The 18,940-nt window shown below is 35.7% G+C and overlaps 1 long non-coding RNA gene across 3 annotated transcripts in view; it reads right to left on the bottom strand.

The window, feature by feature from the left end:
• The window catches only part of LOC106016862 (uncharacterized), a 294,342-nt gene that overhangs the window by 142,943 nt on the left and 132,459 nt on the right, over nt 1-18,940 (bottom strand). For all 3 annotated transcript variants that reach the window (XR_011811771.1, XR_011811769.1, XR_011811772.1), the window contains exon 3: nt 2,495-2,603. This is a non-coding gene — a long non-coding RNA (uncharacterized lncRNA). The remainder of the gene's footprint in view (nt 1-2,494; nt 2,604-18,940) is intronic.

The following is an 18,940-nucleotide window of genomic DNA, read 5'->3' as shown; positions in this document are numbered from 1 at the left end:
ACAGATATCCAACAATAAAAACACTTCTGCTGAGTTCTACTTAATAGGTCAGACAGAAAGAATGGGATGGTGGCACAGCAATAACAGAGGCACGTTGAGTAGTACCAGCTCAAACAAATGGCAAATCACTAGTACAGAGCAGAATGCAAGTCTCCGTTTCTCCTCTCTATCTTTTATGAAACAAACATGCTACCTATCAGGACTTGATATAACTCTTGATAACAAAAACTACATCAGAAAGACAGATTTCAAGTTATTTCATCCTATAACTGGTTCCTTATTGAGTGGCAAAACAAAGGAAGTATATTTTATTGATACAAATTTATGCAACTGCTTATGGACTCAGAATGCTTGGCCTAGATTCACAGTGATGTGTTGAGACTCCTATTGCAATGGAAAAAGAACAAGATACATTTATGCAAATTTCCTTCCTAGGACTACAAACACTTTATGTACCTCATAATTGGCTCCAAAAGCAGGAAGTCACTGAAATAAAGGATATGAATAAAAATCATAAATGCCATGACTTTAATGTTAGCTTTCCTGAAGTATATCAAACACCCCTATTTGTTTTTTGTGCTACAAAAAACAAATTAAAAAAAAATTTTAAAAATTGGGTTAATTCTGGATATTAATGGCCTATTTGAAAGAATACATATAAACAAATCCCTGCTTTTCATCTTAGATAGGACTATAGATTTGGTTTGTATACCACTTGCTAGTTTCTTGCCAGTGGCATATATGATACTAACAGTTAAGAGTAAGTGGAGCAATATGAACTGCGTAATATCCTAATAATATCTTCTGGACAGAGATTAGGAGCAAATAATGCATACAAGAACCTCCTCAGAAGAGCACATTAGAGCATTATAATATTTATTTTCTTTGTTAGCACTTATCACTCAGAAAAGTTGGAAAATTATTGTTTCACAGAATTTAAATGTTCATTGTGAGTATAGTATCAAAATGTTAAGTGCCTGAAAGACTGTTTTTATTAGCACTGATAAGTTTCTTACTTCCCTTTTCTCACAATTTAACATTTTCAGCCAGCTGTTTTACTCCAATATTCATTGTTCTCTGGCTACTTGTGAAAAACAAGTGCAGTGAGTGATGCGCACAGCCATGAAGCATTAGATGCAGACAGGTCCTGCCATGGTCATTTACACCATATAAGTTTTTACATTTACACCATATAAGCTTTTCTTGGTCTCATATTGTAACAAAAAAAAAGAAGAGCAACATTGCATTTTCAGAAGTTGCTGTGTTAAGATTTATAATAATCTAGGTCTGAAAATTTTCAAACATGAAAATCAGTACCTATTACACATCATGATTGATTCTTATGAGAACTGAGGGATCTACTGGAACACTGGTGAGACTGACAATGCTTGGGAAGATGAGACAAAACCACCGAGGCTCAAGCATAACACAAAATCCCATTTGGTTTCAGAAATTCTCAAAGTACAAACACATGAAAACTACAAAAGTATGGGGGATGTATTTCATGCTGCTCTTTTCCTTATACTCTCCCTGGCCACTGCCAGGGGACAGGATTCTGGGAGAGTGGCATGGAGCGCTGGCTATTCTTCTGTTCTTACTGGAGCAAAATATCCAGAGATACATTGGATTCTCTACCCTATAAAGTCTTTAATATCAAAATTAGAAGTCTTTGCAGAAGACTGTACCATTTGCACTTTGAACCTTGGAAACTGGGGGATGTAACCAATGCTCATGGTGCCTACTCTCTCCTCTTCTTTTTTTGTGTGGAAATCACAATATGGGAAGTAACTGTACACATCCATACCAAGAGCTATATAATTACATTATTCAATGTCTCTACCGCATTTGTTCTTTTTCCCTTAACAGCTATTGCCTGATAAATGCTCTGTAACATCCCATATGACACACAAAAACACACACAGGACAGACAAGGCAAGAAAGACCTAACACTCAGATTTTTAGCCTCAGTGTAACCGTGAATGCCAAAATTCAATATAGTCATCAGAAAATGAGTTTTGAGCTTTTAGAAAAGGCATCACTGTAACAAATACGACAATAACAATTCCTGTATTCCTTCTCCTGTGGTACAACTTTCTAATTCTCTTCTAGCAGGGAGTAAGAGGTTGGTTGAGTGGTGGAGAGGAGATTAAGAAGGTAACAGGAATATTCTGCTGGCTATGCCAGTCAGCATGTTTGATTATTTAGGATCCATGTATTTAATGAACATAGGAGGTTGAAGTTTTTCTTGCCAAGTAAATGTGAATTTAATAAACATGAATGCTCCATTATTCTAAGTATTCCTATTCTATATATTACAAGGAAGATGAAAAACAGTGACACTTACAAAGATCATATATTTCTAACAAAATTTATCTGAATGCAACAGCTTTTTTTCCTTTTAATTAATAAACTTATTTTACTGAATTCAGATTACTAGTAATCTGAAATTTTAATTAATTACATTGAGTTTAGCTAATAATCTTTCGCAACTCACCTCAATTCACAGAGTCCCATAGCAAGAAAGACTATAATAAGATCCATATGGATCTTAAGATCGCCACTGAACTTGTTCCAGAATGTTATCAAAAACACAGATGGGATTTCTAGAAGAAATTAAAAAAAAATAAATCATTCTGCAAAGGTCATGTAGGGAATTTCCTAGTTGCAAAGTCTATTCATTAGAATGTCAACTAAAGCTGTTCAAATATTAAATGCATTGACTTGTGAATGTAATTCCTTCCACCCCCACCCTCCCATGAAAGCATAACCTGATATGCACTAACTTATAGGGTAATGTTACTTTTTACTGGCAAACATCCATACAACTACCAGTTGTATTAAAGAACATTTTCATATATTCACAAGGTTTTGTGATTGTTTAGCAGGAGCTCCACATTAGAATTGGCTGTGTACTGTTTTCCTTGGTTGTTATTCTTATTAAGTATACTTAATACTGAAATCATGAAATAGAAGCAGTGCAGTGCAATACATGTGATGGTGGCTGTATAGCACAAATACAGAGCCAGAAGAAAGGAAAACTCACAGAGCTACCCACTGGCAGAGAACTATTTATCTGTTAAATTATTGTTAATGCTCTCTCTTTATATATCATAGCAAGCAGAAGAGTTCATTTGTCAAGATGCTGGAAAGTACTCTGTTTAACATAAAAGAAAACAAATAGTTATTTGAGAACAACTTAACATAAGAGGGACACTACTGAAAATTTAGATCCTCTTCTTTTAGGCTGATTGCACTACTATAACATTGGAAAAAAAATCTCATATAACAGAATATGATGATAAAAGTGTACTCAATCAGGTATAACATATAGGATCATGGAAGAAGGAAAAAAAAAACCAAAATGATACCTATATGAGTTGACTGAAAAATAGAGTTGCTTCTTCAAATTTATTACGTTTTGCTTTGAGGACTGTTATTTGTAGGTCCCCTCTTTGCTACATGACTGAACATTTAAGAATGAGACCTTCAGATTCTAACATGACTTAACCTGATAAATTTCTAACCCAATTTACAGCAACGTCATGCATATGCTAAAATCCATCTAACATAAATATTTAACGAAGAAATAAACCTGCCAGAAGAATAAATTTACAGCACATTTAGTGCACAGCATTTTAGAGGTGTCTGCCGAGTAGGTTTTGCTGTCGAGACAAGGTTTTAAACTGCCAATAGTTTAAAAGTAGTAATTTTTCATTGCATTTCATTCGTAAGCTCTGCTCCTTTTAAGAGACTCCAGGCTGTCAAGGTTAATTGAACCCTCAGGGCCCTCGGAATGACTGCACTCATTGGGGCTCTGCAGGCTCCTGCCCAGCTCCCTGATTCTTTTGCTCTAAATCTTGTCTCGAATGATCTTTTTCATAAATACAATTTCAACTTTAATCTCCACAATGATGATCTGCTGATCTAATTCTCTGCTTTAGACCTTTATCTGCCTGCCCAGACTAAAATGACTATCTTTCTGGCATTTTCTGATCAGCTTAAAACACCTTACTTACGTACAACGTACTTATGGTTTTTTATTAAGGAGCAGAGGAGGCGTAGAAAGCTAGAATTTTATTTTGCCTAGACAGCATGACCTGCACCTGTAGATGACACACTCACTAAAATTCCACATCCTAACTTTTTGAACTATCCTGCTTTTTGCCATCAAACACTTTTAAGACTTGGTCTCTGCAACAGCCTCGGAGCTATTTCACAGAGCTCGTGGCAGATCAGTCGCACTTCCCCCAGTCTGTGACCATCCATGATTGTCATCTAGCTGCTTCTTTCTTCACCATACTTGTTTGAGGGCAGATCAACATAATTGCTGTATTTGTAGTTCAGGATTTAAGTACACTGCTTTTCCATCAGTTGGTCACATAGGGATTTTTCCCTAGTTGAGAGCCTGTGATGATGCAACTCATCAGTTTTACTAAAGCCAAGTGCTTCTCTTCCAAGGTTGGAATAAGTATCAAGGAAAAAAAAAATCATAAGAAACAAACAAGCTATGTTTGTATTTAGTTTCATCTAATTTGATGCTTCATTACAAACAAATTAGCTAAATTTCCCTGCCAGATTAGTCTAACACCTTTAAACCAGTTTTATTCTTCTATCAAGTGCAGGTGCTTCACTGTGTTTAGAGGACTTGCTTTCCCTTAGGAAAACTGACTTTAAGAAAATTTTTGCTTTCCTTCTGAAATAGAGCTTTTCAAAATTTAACTTGTCAGGTTTTATATTGGAAATGTAATTCTAGTGAAATGAAAACGTAACTATTTTGACTTCTTGTGGTCATTCAGAGAGAAATAAGTACCCCGATACAGGACTATTGCACAGACTGCATTCTACTTCCTGATGAATTACATCAAATGGCTTCCTTTCTTTTTTTTTTTTTTTTTTTCAGGTCCAAGGTATCCAATCTCCTGTCTAAGAGAGAAGGATTACAGATGTCTGTAGAAAGAGTGCATTTTCTCCCAAAATGAAATTTTATATCCCCAAAAAACAACAACAACAAAACAACAACTGAAATCTAACCTTAGAAAGAGTCATAGCCAGAAAATCATAGCTTGAAAGTAAAACTGAAAAAGTGAAAAATAGAAAGAATGGTACAGTCAATAGGAGTCCTTCTAATGACATAACGGAGCACAAGTGGGAGTCTTTAAAGTACCAATCACTCTGAAACTTAAATTAACCACTCACTGTTATACTTCTGTAATTAAGATAGCAAGAATAGAAATAGGAATAAATAATAGATTTAGAAATAGTCAATACAAGCTTTATCAAATTGCATTTACAACCACTGAAATCGACTCATAAGTAAAACTTCCAGCTTCATTTTCATTAAAATATTTATATTTTTCAACAGTCTACAGAAGATTTTATTTTTTGTGATTTTTGAAACTCACATAATGACTGAATTGCTGAATTTATAAACAAGGAAGTCATGGATTTTCAAATCTGGTAAAGCTAAAAACTTCAAATAAAACCCCCAAACATTATGCTATGTAATGAACAATGCCACAAGGTCTGCTCAGACCCTTGTGTTCTGGGTGCTGTAAGATGATGTGGCTGATGAAACCTGACACAGTACAAGATACTGGATCAGGAATAGAAATGTAAATCAAATCTTTCCAGACAAGTTAGCACACGACCAAGTAGCATCTTTGTACCATTTTTTATTACAAATGGAAGATGTATTACTCTCAAATTGCTTTAATGTTTTTAACCATGATCTTATTATTAAAGCCGTATCACCCTTGCAGAAGTGATTGAGTACATTACTTGTATAAGAATAATTTTCTGATTTCTTGGAATATGCATTGCCTTGGGTACACTTTTCCCTCAGGTAGTCCTTGCCTCCTAAGAGATTAAGATATGTTTTTAGAGACTTCATCCATCTGAAGTGTCCCAGTTTCAGTACTTCCTCAGTTTGTTCACATGCACACATTCTTTTCATCTTTTTCTAACACTGAGAACCATTTAAAACTAGCACTGACAGAAATGTATTTTGCTCTGCTTCAACTTTTCCTGATGAAAGTAGTCCTTTCCTTTTCCCTGAGGAAGTAGTCACTGGAACTAAGTAGAGTATTTATTTTAATGCAGGGTGCAGGAAGGTATCAGCATTTCTGTTTATAAAGCAGGATCATCCACTCTGCTCTGTGTCAGGATGAGAATGCTAAACTGCATCTCAATGACTAAACCCCAGTATGGAAGATTCATGCAGCCTTCTGTACCCTGAAAGGCTATAATAATTAACTTCTCAATAAAGCTGTAATTAATTATTGACAATTTAATGTCCCTACTTTTAACCTTAAATAACAGGCAGGAATTACTGGCTGTCATCTCTTCTTTAGCATTGCCAGGTGCAGCACACGTGTTCTCAATCAGGTCACCCCATCTACATCAGCCACTTACACTGTCCATTCATACTGTAGCTGCATTTTTCCCTTCAGAATAGTGATGGAGTCTTCAATTGAATAATTTACGTCTGAGTTTTATAATAGACACTCGTCATTTAGTAAAATGAGCTGCTGAACAGACTTTAGAAGTGGATCCTCTTTAATATTTTCTGTGAAAACACGTTTCTCTGCTACTCAGAAAAAAACAGAATTATGATGATACTAAGTAGTAGCTACTGAACTGGATGCTCATCTATGCCCTATTCTAATCTTTTTCTCTGCAGCCACTGTGTTTTGAGCACATCTATTAATTTATAAAGTGTCTGCTGTTGTAGACAGCTGTTAAACAGTTAATAGGAAATCTATTGCACTTTGCCCACCAGCATAACTGCATTCTGCCTAATAAACTCCTCCTGAACTAAGTAATGATTCTTCTTGTTCTTTCACACCTCTCACACTGAATTCACAGTTGTACAGTTATATATTTCACATTGTACAGAAAAAAATATTATATAGCCTCTCCATATAAATTGCTTTTGTATCACAAGGTTTTAGAAACTCTCTAAAATGAAAGACAGATTGAGAATATATTTGTAAACGTATAATCTTAACTTACTGAAATTTTAAAAACAAACAAACAAACAAAAAACATATTTTAGATGATCACATCCAAGGTATACATAGACGAGCTCCAAAAATCTTGCCTGTGCACAGGATCCCCTACTACAAGTGTGCAGCCTAATGCCTGAGAAAAGCCTTAAATTGGTCAAGTTTTACTTGGATCCTGAAAGTTTCCTTAAAGAGAAATATTTTCATTGTTATAAGTTATTATAGCCAGGGTAGAGAAGAGAAACAAACTGAAAATGATTCTTTTATTGCTACAATGGCCCTAGGAATTAGTGAGAACAAACTTAATTACAAGAACACTAATTTTGCTAGACATCAGAGAAGAACCCAGGAGATCCAAGACCCACAGAAATACAATCACTCGCAAAACACTCACCTTACTCCTCAGCTGTCTGATGATCATTTCTATCACCACGAAGTATATTGGCCTACACCTCTTGACACCAAAGGCACTAAGTAATATTTTCAAAAGTTGCCTGAGAGAAGAAACACTTTTTTTTTTTAATTGAAGAATAATGACAGTTTTCATCAGTCATAAACTATTTTTTTATAAGCTAATTCTCATTTTATTGCCTTTAAAACCACTACAGTGTATCGTAAAATTTGAGCTACCTTCAAAAGAATGCAATTATCATTTTGAGTACAACAGGAAAAAATGCTCAAAGGTACTAGTGTTTAAGAACTTATCTTGTCCCTTACATTAGGGAAAGCTACCAAGCAATGAAAAATTGTATTTGACTGAAAAGCTTTTGCACAGTTTATTATTAATTAAAGAAAATTAACATAAATTATATGCTTCACATTTTAAATACCTATTATTAACCATATTGTTGTATTTAAGAAGTTCACTTAGTGGATACCATATGTCTACATCTGACAGTTAAAAATTTAATTTACAAATCCTGTGTCTATCACTAGTTGGCGTCTGACTGACTTTTTGGTGAACTTCTGGTTAGAAATTTTATGTAGAAAAGATATATGCAAAGACAAGCAAGATTCAGAGCTAAGGATTACTAGGAAAGTTGAGTAATGACTCTGAAACCTGTATTTATTGGCCATTCAGTTTCACACCTAAGATAAATGGTTTCAAAACAGGCATGAAAACAATGACATCCAAAACAAGGAAAAGGTCTTCCTATTTAAATGCAGTTGGGAAAAAAAATTATGGGATGTCTCCAACAGCTGCATTTTGCTTATAATTTCTGAGCAAGCTTTCTTATCGTGATTGTGTATGTGTTTGAAGTATTTTAAGTGGTTGAAACACATAATGATTCAAGGCTTCACAAACTAACATTCTGTTTCATCTTTATTTTGGGAAATACATTTGATTTGCTGAATGCCTTGGTTAGATATAAAGGGTTATACTGATTTTTATTTTTTAATATTGTGGTTTTCAAATGGCAGGAGAAGTAGGCAAGTGAAGACTTTCATTTATTCAGATCTGGGTCTGAAAACAGATAAAAGCATTTGGGGCTGAACAGAACCCCATTACTGAAGATCTATGCTCAGAGTCCATTGAGAAGCCCTAATAGTTTTGCTTACCAAACATGCCTTTTAAATATAAGATATATTTTATGATGAATCTCTAGTAATAGACACAAATTCTTTTGAAACAAGTGTTCAATTACTTGTTTCTAGCCATTTTTCTATAAATGTTTACAGCCGATTTAAATGATTGCCTCTGTCAGCTGGTACAGAGAGGCAGGCAGGCTGACACTCATGTTCAAAAAAAGACTGTGTAATGTATATTACATACAGCACCCCCAGCCCCCAGTGCAGTCTTTTAGCATTAGTCTATCCACATCAGCCTTATCAAACCACAGCAAGCCCTAAGGTTTTCCACCAGACTTCAACTTTGCTATTCGGCATGGAGTTTTTACATTAACCTTCATACAATGTGCATCAGTGCATAAATGTTTCCCACGTGGTGAGTTGACAGCTACACATGCCAAAAATCTCTCTTTCCATGCAATCTAACACCAGCAGAACTGCAGGAAAGATTTTCAGATTTTTTTTTTCCTCATGTGTGGCTTGAGTCAGCTGCAGTGCAAGTCTAATAACCATACAGTGATCGCTTTAAAAAAAATGGTTGGAGAGTTTATTTGTGAATCCAGCATGCTGCACAGTTTGGTCATAGGGAAATCACAGGTAGATTCTTCTGTTTTGAATGTTTATTTGTGACTGTTGTACAGCATGCTGCATGCTGTATGGCATGCCTCTGCAGAAGCCATGTGATGGTATACATCTTTTGAGAAGCTGTTATACATTCCTCGGAGGGCATGTCGTTGAGATTTCTTTATTGAAGTCACAAGTTTCCTTTTGCTTGCACATATTCCCTAACACTTCCTGAAGTTTGCCACCTTCAGGCTTTCAGTGAACTCTTATTAAAATGAATTTGGCATCTTGTGCCTTTGATTTAATTTCGTTTTTTCTTTCATGGGCATTACAAATTAAACAGTGTGACATGCGAAAAAAAAAAAGGGGGTGGGGTTGTGGTTTCCTCTTTTCAACCTACCCAGTTCTTGAAAAAAATTCAAGCGTAAAGCCAGAGCAGCCCTCTGAAATTTGAAGGAAAAAAAAAAAAAGGCTGTTTCTAAGATAAACCTGTATTTTTCAAAGTAAATTTAACCTTTGCATGTAGCAAGCAGGCATTTTTCTTTGGGCTAGAAACCTTAAATTTCTGATATATAGTTTAATGAGAACATTTTAGAGCCGTTAGCAAAAATTTCCAAGTGGGAATTAAAAAAAAAGAGTAAAATGAGTCTGAAGTTCTCAATTCTGATTCTGCCTTCACTTGCAAAGAACAAAAAGCTTTTTTAATGCACATGAATAAATTCATAGACTGTGAGAAGCTCATGTACGATTACATAGTACCCTGCATTATAATTCCTCAGTGAGATGTTCAGAGACAAACAGCTCCTCCACTGATTCTTTCCATATACAGTTCAGCATAAAACCATTGCAAACTTTTAGCCCAGCTGGGTTCATGAATGCTTGTCTGCGTCTACTTCTCAGTGACCACATCCCTGCTGTAATACAAGTGCAGCCCTTCCCAGATGTACATCAGGGTCACTGACTCTGTGGTATCACTTTGTCCTTCCGTAAGATTCACCCTCACTCCCTTTTCCTCACAGCAGGAGGAAGACTTTTCCCATCCCCAGAAATCTCTAGTCTAGACATGGGCATCACTTTGTGATGGTTTCTGCTCAATCACAAAGCACTGGCCTCACATGTAGCCTCCAAAGCTGAAGAAAGATTTGGCGTGATTCCACAATGATGAAAACACCCTCAAAACCTGCATAGTCATCATACTAAATCAAAAACTTGCAATGGAACCAATATCTGAGGAACTAAACGAGAAAGCAGCCTATGATAAACGTAGTTTTTACTTTGCTATTGTAAGACAGAGAAACACTCTCCTATACATTACACACTGTATAACCCAGGCTATATCCAGGCCGTATTTTTCATGGGTATGAAGGAGGGTTGCTCTTCTGCTCTGACCACTGTGGAACCAGAATGGTAGAGCAGCTTTTCTGTGCTTCTCAGCCTACCAGATTAGATTATTTGCTGATATTTCAGTGATGAAACAGAAAGGTCATCATGTATTACATTCATAATGCAACTATAAACAGCCCCAAATGTAATGTACTGTTACTCAACAATGTTGATTCTGTACAAGAAAATCTTATATTGTTTAATCTCCTCCCCTCAAATATTTGCCTTTTTTTTTTTTTTTTTCCAAAAAAGTTACTTTCAAGTGAAACAGTGTGTCTACACACACTCAAAAACTGCAATATTGTGAAGTCAAGCAGAAATTTTATTGTCAAGCAATGAACTCATATGCATTTTAGTGCAATTAATGCATGATGAAAATCAGGCAGTAGTGGAGATCCAATATAAGAAAAAAAAACATACATAGGAACCAGAGGGCATCCAAAAGAGATGCCTGCACACCTGTGTGTGCCTTATGTATTTCCTGTATTAAATTAACGGGGGAGAGTAGAGATCAGGCACAGAATGGTGACCAGACATACATTTTATCACATTGGAGAGCTTCAGCACTTCATAACCTACTGCAGACAGCTATTTGGGTATCAAATGTTAGACAACACTCACTAATCCTCAGTCATTGGCACTTTCCACAGTCCCTTTAGAAGCCCTTGAAATCCAGCCCAGTTACTTAGCTATGTGCTAAGGAAAGGATTTTGGCTGTGCACCACATATGGCTGTATACCCATTTCAAGTTTTAAAGAAAGCACATTTTTCAGTTGGGAGCATGGGAGCAAAATTCCTATCAAAGCTGTTAGGAGGAAAGGTGAACTGATCTAGTCACACAAAATGCAGTTTGCATGTGGTAGACAGAGAGAGAAAATGCAAAATCTAGCTGGCTAATTAGCCTCACGCTCCAGTCCTTTTCTTCGGAGAAAAATTACCCTTAGGCAAATCATCCCCTGTAGTTTATTTTATTGTAGGACTCAGCTGGCATGAGTGGACACCTAAATGTAGTTGCAAATATTTAGTAATGACAAAAGTGTTTGGGATAGGTTGGGATTATTTTTAATTAGAGCTGTATATAACAAATCAGTGGGGATGTAAACACTGACAAATCATCCTGTTTCTGGCTGGGACTGTTCTGCTTGATCAGCTACCAGAATGGTAGGCCTACACCCATCAGGAGATTTAGGACAGCAAATTCTCTTAATCTTTGTTTTGGCTTTTACTGCCAACTAAATATTTACAGTTTTGGAGGACTCCAGGGAATAACAATGTAATCTAGTACTCTCCCAATTATTTGAACATCCATATAAAGCCCTTTAATTATCACATAGCTGCCAATCTGCTAATACACATAGCAGAGGTCGATGTTTTAATAGCAGTAGTACATTAAACAAAGGTAAAAATGTATTAGTATTAAGTGCAATTAAATTCAGACAGTTTTGAAATAGTTTTATGACCTGGGTAGTTACATAGAAGAAATTAATGAAAATCTAAAGGACAAAACAAAAAGGTACAGAACAGACTTGGTATTTTCATTATCTGTAAAATAAATACTTTGAAAATTACCGTCTTAAGTTTTGCTGTTCTTAATACTTTAAAACAGGCTTGCCCAACACACAAAAGCTCCAACAGCTCAAACGCTCAAAACCCGTGTATTCACATTGTGCAGAGCTACAGAATAACATATTTACATTCATGTTAGAAGATACACACAAAGGAAATGCAATTCCAGAAACTTCAGAAGCAAAGTCTAAAGGCCAATCTATTCCTGCTGCCAAGAAACACAATTCCAAGAGAGATGACACATTAAAGCAAGAGAAAATTGGCTTTTAATTTCAGTAGTGCAGATGGGTCAGAGTCTACATTAGTTTCGTTTTTTAAAGTCGTTGTTATAGGCAAAATAACTGCACATACATCCTTTGAACCCTTGTCTTTCTGTTGTTTTAATGAGTCAAATGGACTAGCATTTCATACACGGAATTGTTTTTCACAATCAGGCTGATTCACGAATGTTAAGATCCTGTTCTACATTCATACTCTGACATGTATGTGCCGAGGAGTTCAATTTCAACTTGTACTACCTGCACAGTTTACAGCCTGGGTACTATTTTTGGGATTTTACTGAGGGAGTCTGGGTAATAAGGAGAAAAACAGAAAAAAAAAAAAAAAAAAAAAAAGCATAGAGGAAATGGATATCAGGAGATGTATTTATGTCCATTATGAATAGAGGAGCAGACCGATTTGGTCTTGTGACTGAGCTATGAGTGAAATCCAATTTGCCCAGTTTTCATTGTGTAAACCAGGTGAAAAGAAAATAAATTTGTTCTACAATAAATCATTTTTTTTCCATACTGGAGGAAAATCAAATTCAGAGTCAAAATCAAGATCCAAAAAGCCTATACTGAACTAATGAAAGCTAGGCAGACATAATCAAAATAAAGCATTGATTTATTTTGTTGCCACAGCTGCAAAGACATCTTTTAAAGCTTGTCCTTTTCTGCAGGTCACAGAAAAGAGATGTTTTATCCTTTGCATATTATCAGTAGCTTGTTTTTAGCTAAGTGTTTATTGTGCCTTATAAACCCAACATATTAGGTTTATAAAGGTTTATTATATTTTTCCTATAACTTTACTCAACTGCGAAACTACTGGTTCTTGAACATGTAGGGAGATATGCTTCCAATTATTATTGTAAATGCGTGTCAGTGGAATACTCCAAATATCTCTATTCTTTTTACTTGGCAGGCAGGCAAACATTGTAACCACTTATTGCAGAACTGCTCCACTGCCAGGGTTATGTCCAGACATAGTCTATGCAAGACAGAAAATCTGATTTTCAGAACAGACTAATCAGCTAAACTCTATGCTGCCTGGAAAAGCTACAAAAAATGTTCAGATGCTAGATTTTATACAAGGTCAAAGAAGTGACCCTCCCCTGTCCCTCCCCCGCCCCTCCCCCAACCAATATATTCAATATATATAATAAAAAAAATAAAATAAAATGTAAGAACTACAGAATTGGTTCTTATTTAAACTGAGTGACTATGCATAGAAACAACATTCTTCCAACCCGATACAGACTGGCCACAGGGTGCTATATGAACAATTAGAATAACAGTAGAATAAACTTTTTGGAAGGAAACACAAAGCATAATATTATCAACAACGTTGGAGTTCAAATAGATTGCATTAATTGATAGCATCAGCCATTACAATAAATACATAATACTGTAATCTGCATTTTGGAGAATGATATTTCCAGGTCTTGAAAAAACAGTATAAAAAGTCCGTCTTTTTTGCTGTTCTTACTTTCATGGTGTTAACTCCCTTTTTCAATACTGTAAACTATACTTTCCCATGATTGTGTGTATTTTCTAGAGATGTCAATGATATGCAGAAATGTAGAAAGAATTGAGCAAAAATTGCCTGATGCAGTGGACAAACTGCATGATTGATTTCTTTTCTTCTCTAAATATAAACATAACCAAGCAAAACACTTTACAAAGAAGAATTCTTTAAAATGTTAATTTTGTTTATCAGCAGACACATGTTTCTTTGCAAGAGATGATGTCTTTTAAATAGGTGTGTTTATCTCTCATACAGTAGTAGGTTTCTATTCACTTGCACAGATAATTTACTTCAGTTATACTTGCTGTGTATACCTTCCCCTTAAATACTAGGGTAAGCTGTCTCCCCAAGACATAAATGCATCACTCCAGCTGATGTGAATACGTCATGCATTTATCAAGGAAGGACTGAAGAAATGAGGGTTAAACATTAGAAATACGAATGTCAAGCTGAAGGAAAATAGCAGATGTCAGACACTACCTAGGCATCACCTTCACCAAGAACAGCAAAAAGACATTTTTCCATTAATATATTTTCTTGATGGGAAAGTAGAATAAATGAAACACTGATCCAGTTTCTTTGCTGGTTTAGTGCCATGAACTAAGTACGCTATGTCTATAGGAATGGAGAATACCTGAAACTACAGTTACTTTATTATTTGCTCTGTTTAAGGAAAAGCAGCAGTCTCTCGTGATTCTGTTAGTGTTCTTTAATGTTCTATTAATATTTCCAGTCTCGCACACCCTAAAATCAAAAGGTATTATCAAACAAGTCAGGGTAAATAATTCAGAGTTCTATCATATATCAAAACATTTTTTAGATCACAAAATATGAACTACAAGCAAGAAAACATAATCAGTTATCTGGCATAACATGCAAATAATCTGTTCCATTACTGTAGAGATATCTAAAGCAAGACTGTAAAATGCAATGAATCTGATAGCACGTTAGTGTTCAAACAAAAATATAAGGCATCTGTGTTTGCTAAGTATGATTTCACAATTTATCAAAAGCAATTTCTTTCTCAGAGACTTATGGTATAGAAATTTCCATTTTGTTTTTGGTCTCTTGCTAAGAAGTCACCTTCTTTGCACAGTACTGCAATTTTCCTGTTACATTCTTAAATTGTCAAAATCAAATCTAAGATGATGTACTAAATAGTTTTTACCCAGCTTATAAATCTGTGAAAAATGCATGAGTATAACCTCTCTTCCAGATTCTCTAGTATTATGCATCATCACAATTTAAATAAAAATCGTGGAGAGACTTATCATTATATGCCTGATTTATACAATAATTTTATACATTAGTATTTCCAAATTTATTTGGGTATTGCATGAAATTCCTGCAGATTATATCTTTTCTTGTTCTGATATGTTTGACTAGATACAATCAAACCATAAACATTACTGAATTTTCATTAAGGAGGAAAAAAAAAAAAAGATCAAGAGGTCAACGAGTGCTTACCTAAGAGTTTTACTCTATACTTCTCTTCCAGTACCATAATCCATACCAAGAAAATCAAGTAACAAATGCTGATTTTAGTGTATTATGTTGTATGTCCTCATGACTTACAGAAATATGACAAGCAGCTGTGTTCCACACTGCTTTCAGAGTTTCAGTATATAAAAGCTGTAGTCACACGTTATTTTTATTTAGTGGGAAAATAAATTTTAGAGTTAACATTTCTGAAATGAAATTCCTTCTACTGCAATCACTGATGGTATCATGCTAACATGGAATTTAGCTTTCACGGGAACTTAAAATTTGGGTCTATAAGGTTTCCTTCTGAAAAAAAGCATTAGAAAAAAAATAAATAAATAAAATCTGGAGACTAAACTGAAATATGGGTTGTGAAAGAAGAGAACAATAACAAATAGAGTCTATCATGATTGCAAGCTTACTAATAACCCTGTTGTTAAGCATAGAAGGCCACTTTAAATCATTCACTTCAGGTTCTAGCGTTTAATACCATTTCCAACCCTGAAAAGCTCAAGGTCACTAAATCTGTAAAAGGATTTGATGGCAATGTGGTTTATGTCTTGTAGCAAGAGAAGAATCACTGTGAGGTTGACATCCCTGCAGGGCTGGCAATGCATACTTCTGTAACTGCTTTCCATCAACATGGGCAGAGGACAATCAAATAACAAACTGCAGCTGTATCTGCAGTGGTCTGAGACTGTATTGCCTGTGCCATGAAAGTTTTTAATTGTCAGGTCATGTGAATATGGTACAGAAATATTGTAGGTATAGTAAACAATGTATGTATCTTTCTGTAACATGCTAATTCTAATCTCTACTGAATTTCCCAAAAATATTCTCCTTTCTTTCCTTTCATACTTCCATTTACAATGGAGTGCAGTCAAAATATGGTGTATAAAGTTTGTATTTGGTCTTTATCATGGAAATGTATATAAAATTACTCAATGCTTATGAAGATTTCAGCTCCTTTTCATCTTTTCTGAGCATTTAATGGCTTGTAAGAATGCCGATTGGGATCTGCATATTACTTCAGTGTGATGATAGATTTGTTTCACTAATTCTCTATTGACAGTATATTGACAAGACACTCTGCTACTGTACCCAAGATCATATACTATACTATAATATAATGTGTAATTGGATTCACCGTACTTAGAACCAATAGTAATTTCGCCATGGATTTGAGCTTTAATTGCTTTCTTTGAGTAATTTTCATCATATTGACTATCTGAGCTCTCTTAGACTACTCATGTTGTTTTGTAATATAATTTTATTCTTTATTGACATAAATACCCTATAACCAATTTAGCTAGCCATTGGGTACATTTAAGCCTTATTAAAATTTAATGATTTAAAAACTAGGCAAAAACTTGAATCAGTAAGTAAACAAGAGACATAGCAGACAAAGTATCTTATCATGGTGCCATTCCATGTAATATTTATATTTTTTAAATGCCATAGGACCTGCCTTCACTGCCATATCCACTTTGGCAACACAGATACCCATGACAGATAAACAGTGAAAATAACGTCCTACCTTGTTTTAAGGTCTGCATCCTTTCAGCACAGAATATACATTAGTTTTCTACTGCATCACAAGATCATGAATACAGAAGGCATGAGATGGGCACTGTAAGCCCTAACTCTTCCTTGGTCACCTGTTACTTCCAATGATGGAGACAAGACACTGGGATGGACGAATCTTTGAGTTTGTCCAGTACAGATCTTCTTATATTACTGAGCTCAGAGGAAGAGTCTTTAAATGAACAGCAAACAAATTCATTGTTTATAAAAGGAATCTGAGGGGGGAAATAAAAATAAATTTAATAAATAAATAAATAAGCAAACACTATCCTGTGGACATCCTGAAATTATTATCAAGACAGCCTCTTTCAGGAGATGACCTGGGAGCTAAAGTTTACCTCCAGTCCCTGCTGACTGTTAAAAGAACAGATTTCCTAATCAAAGTGTAGTAGTTATGAATGCTACTGTTTCACACTCTGCAGGATGTGGGTCAAGAGTTTTAGTCTTACTGATGTTTGAGGTGTCTAAGGCAGCTCTGATGCCAAACATTTCACCTGCTGGCAATCCAGACTTTACTGGAGGTTTGGCTTTTTTATGAGCATAGAAAGGGCAAGCAAAGCAAACTCAGTGGGAAGCAAAGTGACAAAATCCATGGGGAGATATGTAGAAAAAAAATATACCAGTCAAGTTATAATGCTCTCATTTGTGGATTAGAAAGAGAAAAAAAAAAAAAAAAAAAAAAAAAAAAAACACGGCATTTTTTTCCGAACACAAAAGATTTTATCCCATCCGATAACAATAAGTAAGCTAATCTGAAAACTCAGAGTTTGTTTACAAACCTCCTCAAAATGAGGAGGCTTTGAGATCCAAGTTCTGCTTGGGACATAGCTCCATTTGAATCAGCCATTCAAATTCCTGAGCAAGGAATCCATCCCAATGGTCACTGCCCTGCAAATGGACACAACCCAGTGGCTACGCAGTCAGCTTGCCTAGGAACACGAAGGACCAAGGAGAGTGAGTACAGTGCTGCTCCCTGTCCCCAGAAGGTATGGGAAGGAGATGACCAGGGATGCAGTGACACAGAAGTGCTACTGCACCTAGAAGCTGCTGGAGGAGTTTTGTTGGGTTTTTCTCTTCAAAAGGACTAAGCACCACAGGAAGCACAGCTGGAAGGACTGCCATACATGGCAGTCAAAGGATGGAGGATGCCAAGGACATCCAGCTTCACTAGACAGCATCACTGGCATACACAGAATTCAGCCAGATGTACAACTTGTTCATAGAGACCTTGGCTGACAAAACCAGAAAATATGCCAGTGAACAATGCAGGGCTGTTCTGTCCCTCTTAGCTTCATTCTCTTCTGGCAGGCCTTTAGGATATCCCACCACCACTCTTTAAATCTCACTCACATAACGTATACCTTTTGCTTTCAGCCACCCAAGATCATGCCACTTTGCAACACGGGGGCATCTGGTGTCTACAGCTCAATTCTTTGTGACCCCAAAGAACATGGCTGGTGTGTAAATGAACATGACTGAAGCATCTCCATTGTTTTCTTTTTTCCTCTGAAATCTGTTAAGTTACTGCACAGTAATATTTTCTTGAAAGGTAAGCCCCAGAGGGCACAAAGTAAAGCATTTACTCACTAAGCATCAGATTTGCACACAGTTGCTATCAGAGGAAAAAATAACACATTTCTTTATATCTAATTTTTATAATGTGATCTCCTAAGAAAATCTATGGTTAACATATGGTTAACCAAATCTATTTATCAAGTTTTTCTGCTTTATTTCCTGGGATGATGTTCAAGAGAAGCCATTTTTTGCTTTGTATGGGAGACAGCAGTACACAGAACGAAGTGTCAGAAATTGCCAGCTCCTATATTTCGGCATCTGAAAATAACGAGAGTGGAAAACAAGACTGAAGTGTTAAGACAAATGTTTGTGGTAGTTTAATTAATGAAGTATTTTTTCTGTGTATGTGTGAGAAAGCAATCGAGGGAGCAAGCGGGCTTACAGAACTAGGCATACTTCCACAAATAGCATAGATTCAAGTACCATTA

Source organism: Anas platyrhynchos, chromosome 10, assembly GCF_047663525.1.
Source record: "Anas platyrhynchos isolate ZD024472 breed Pekin duck chromosome 10, IASCAAS_PekinDuck_T2T, whole genome shotgun sequence".
NCBI classification, from domain to species: domain Eukaryota; kingdom Metazoa; phylum Chordata; class Aves; order Anseriformes; family Anatidae; genus Anas; species Anas platyrhynchos.
This window is presented reverse-complemented; position numbering and strand designations above follow the sequence as displayed.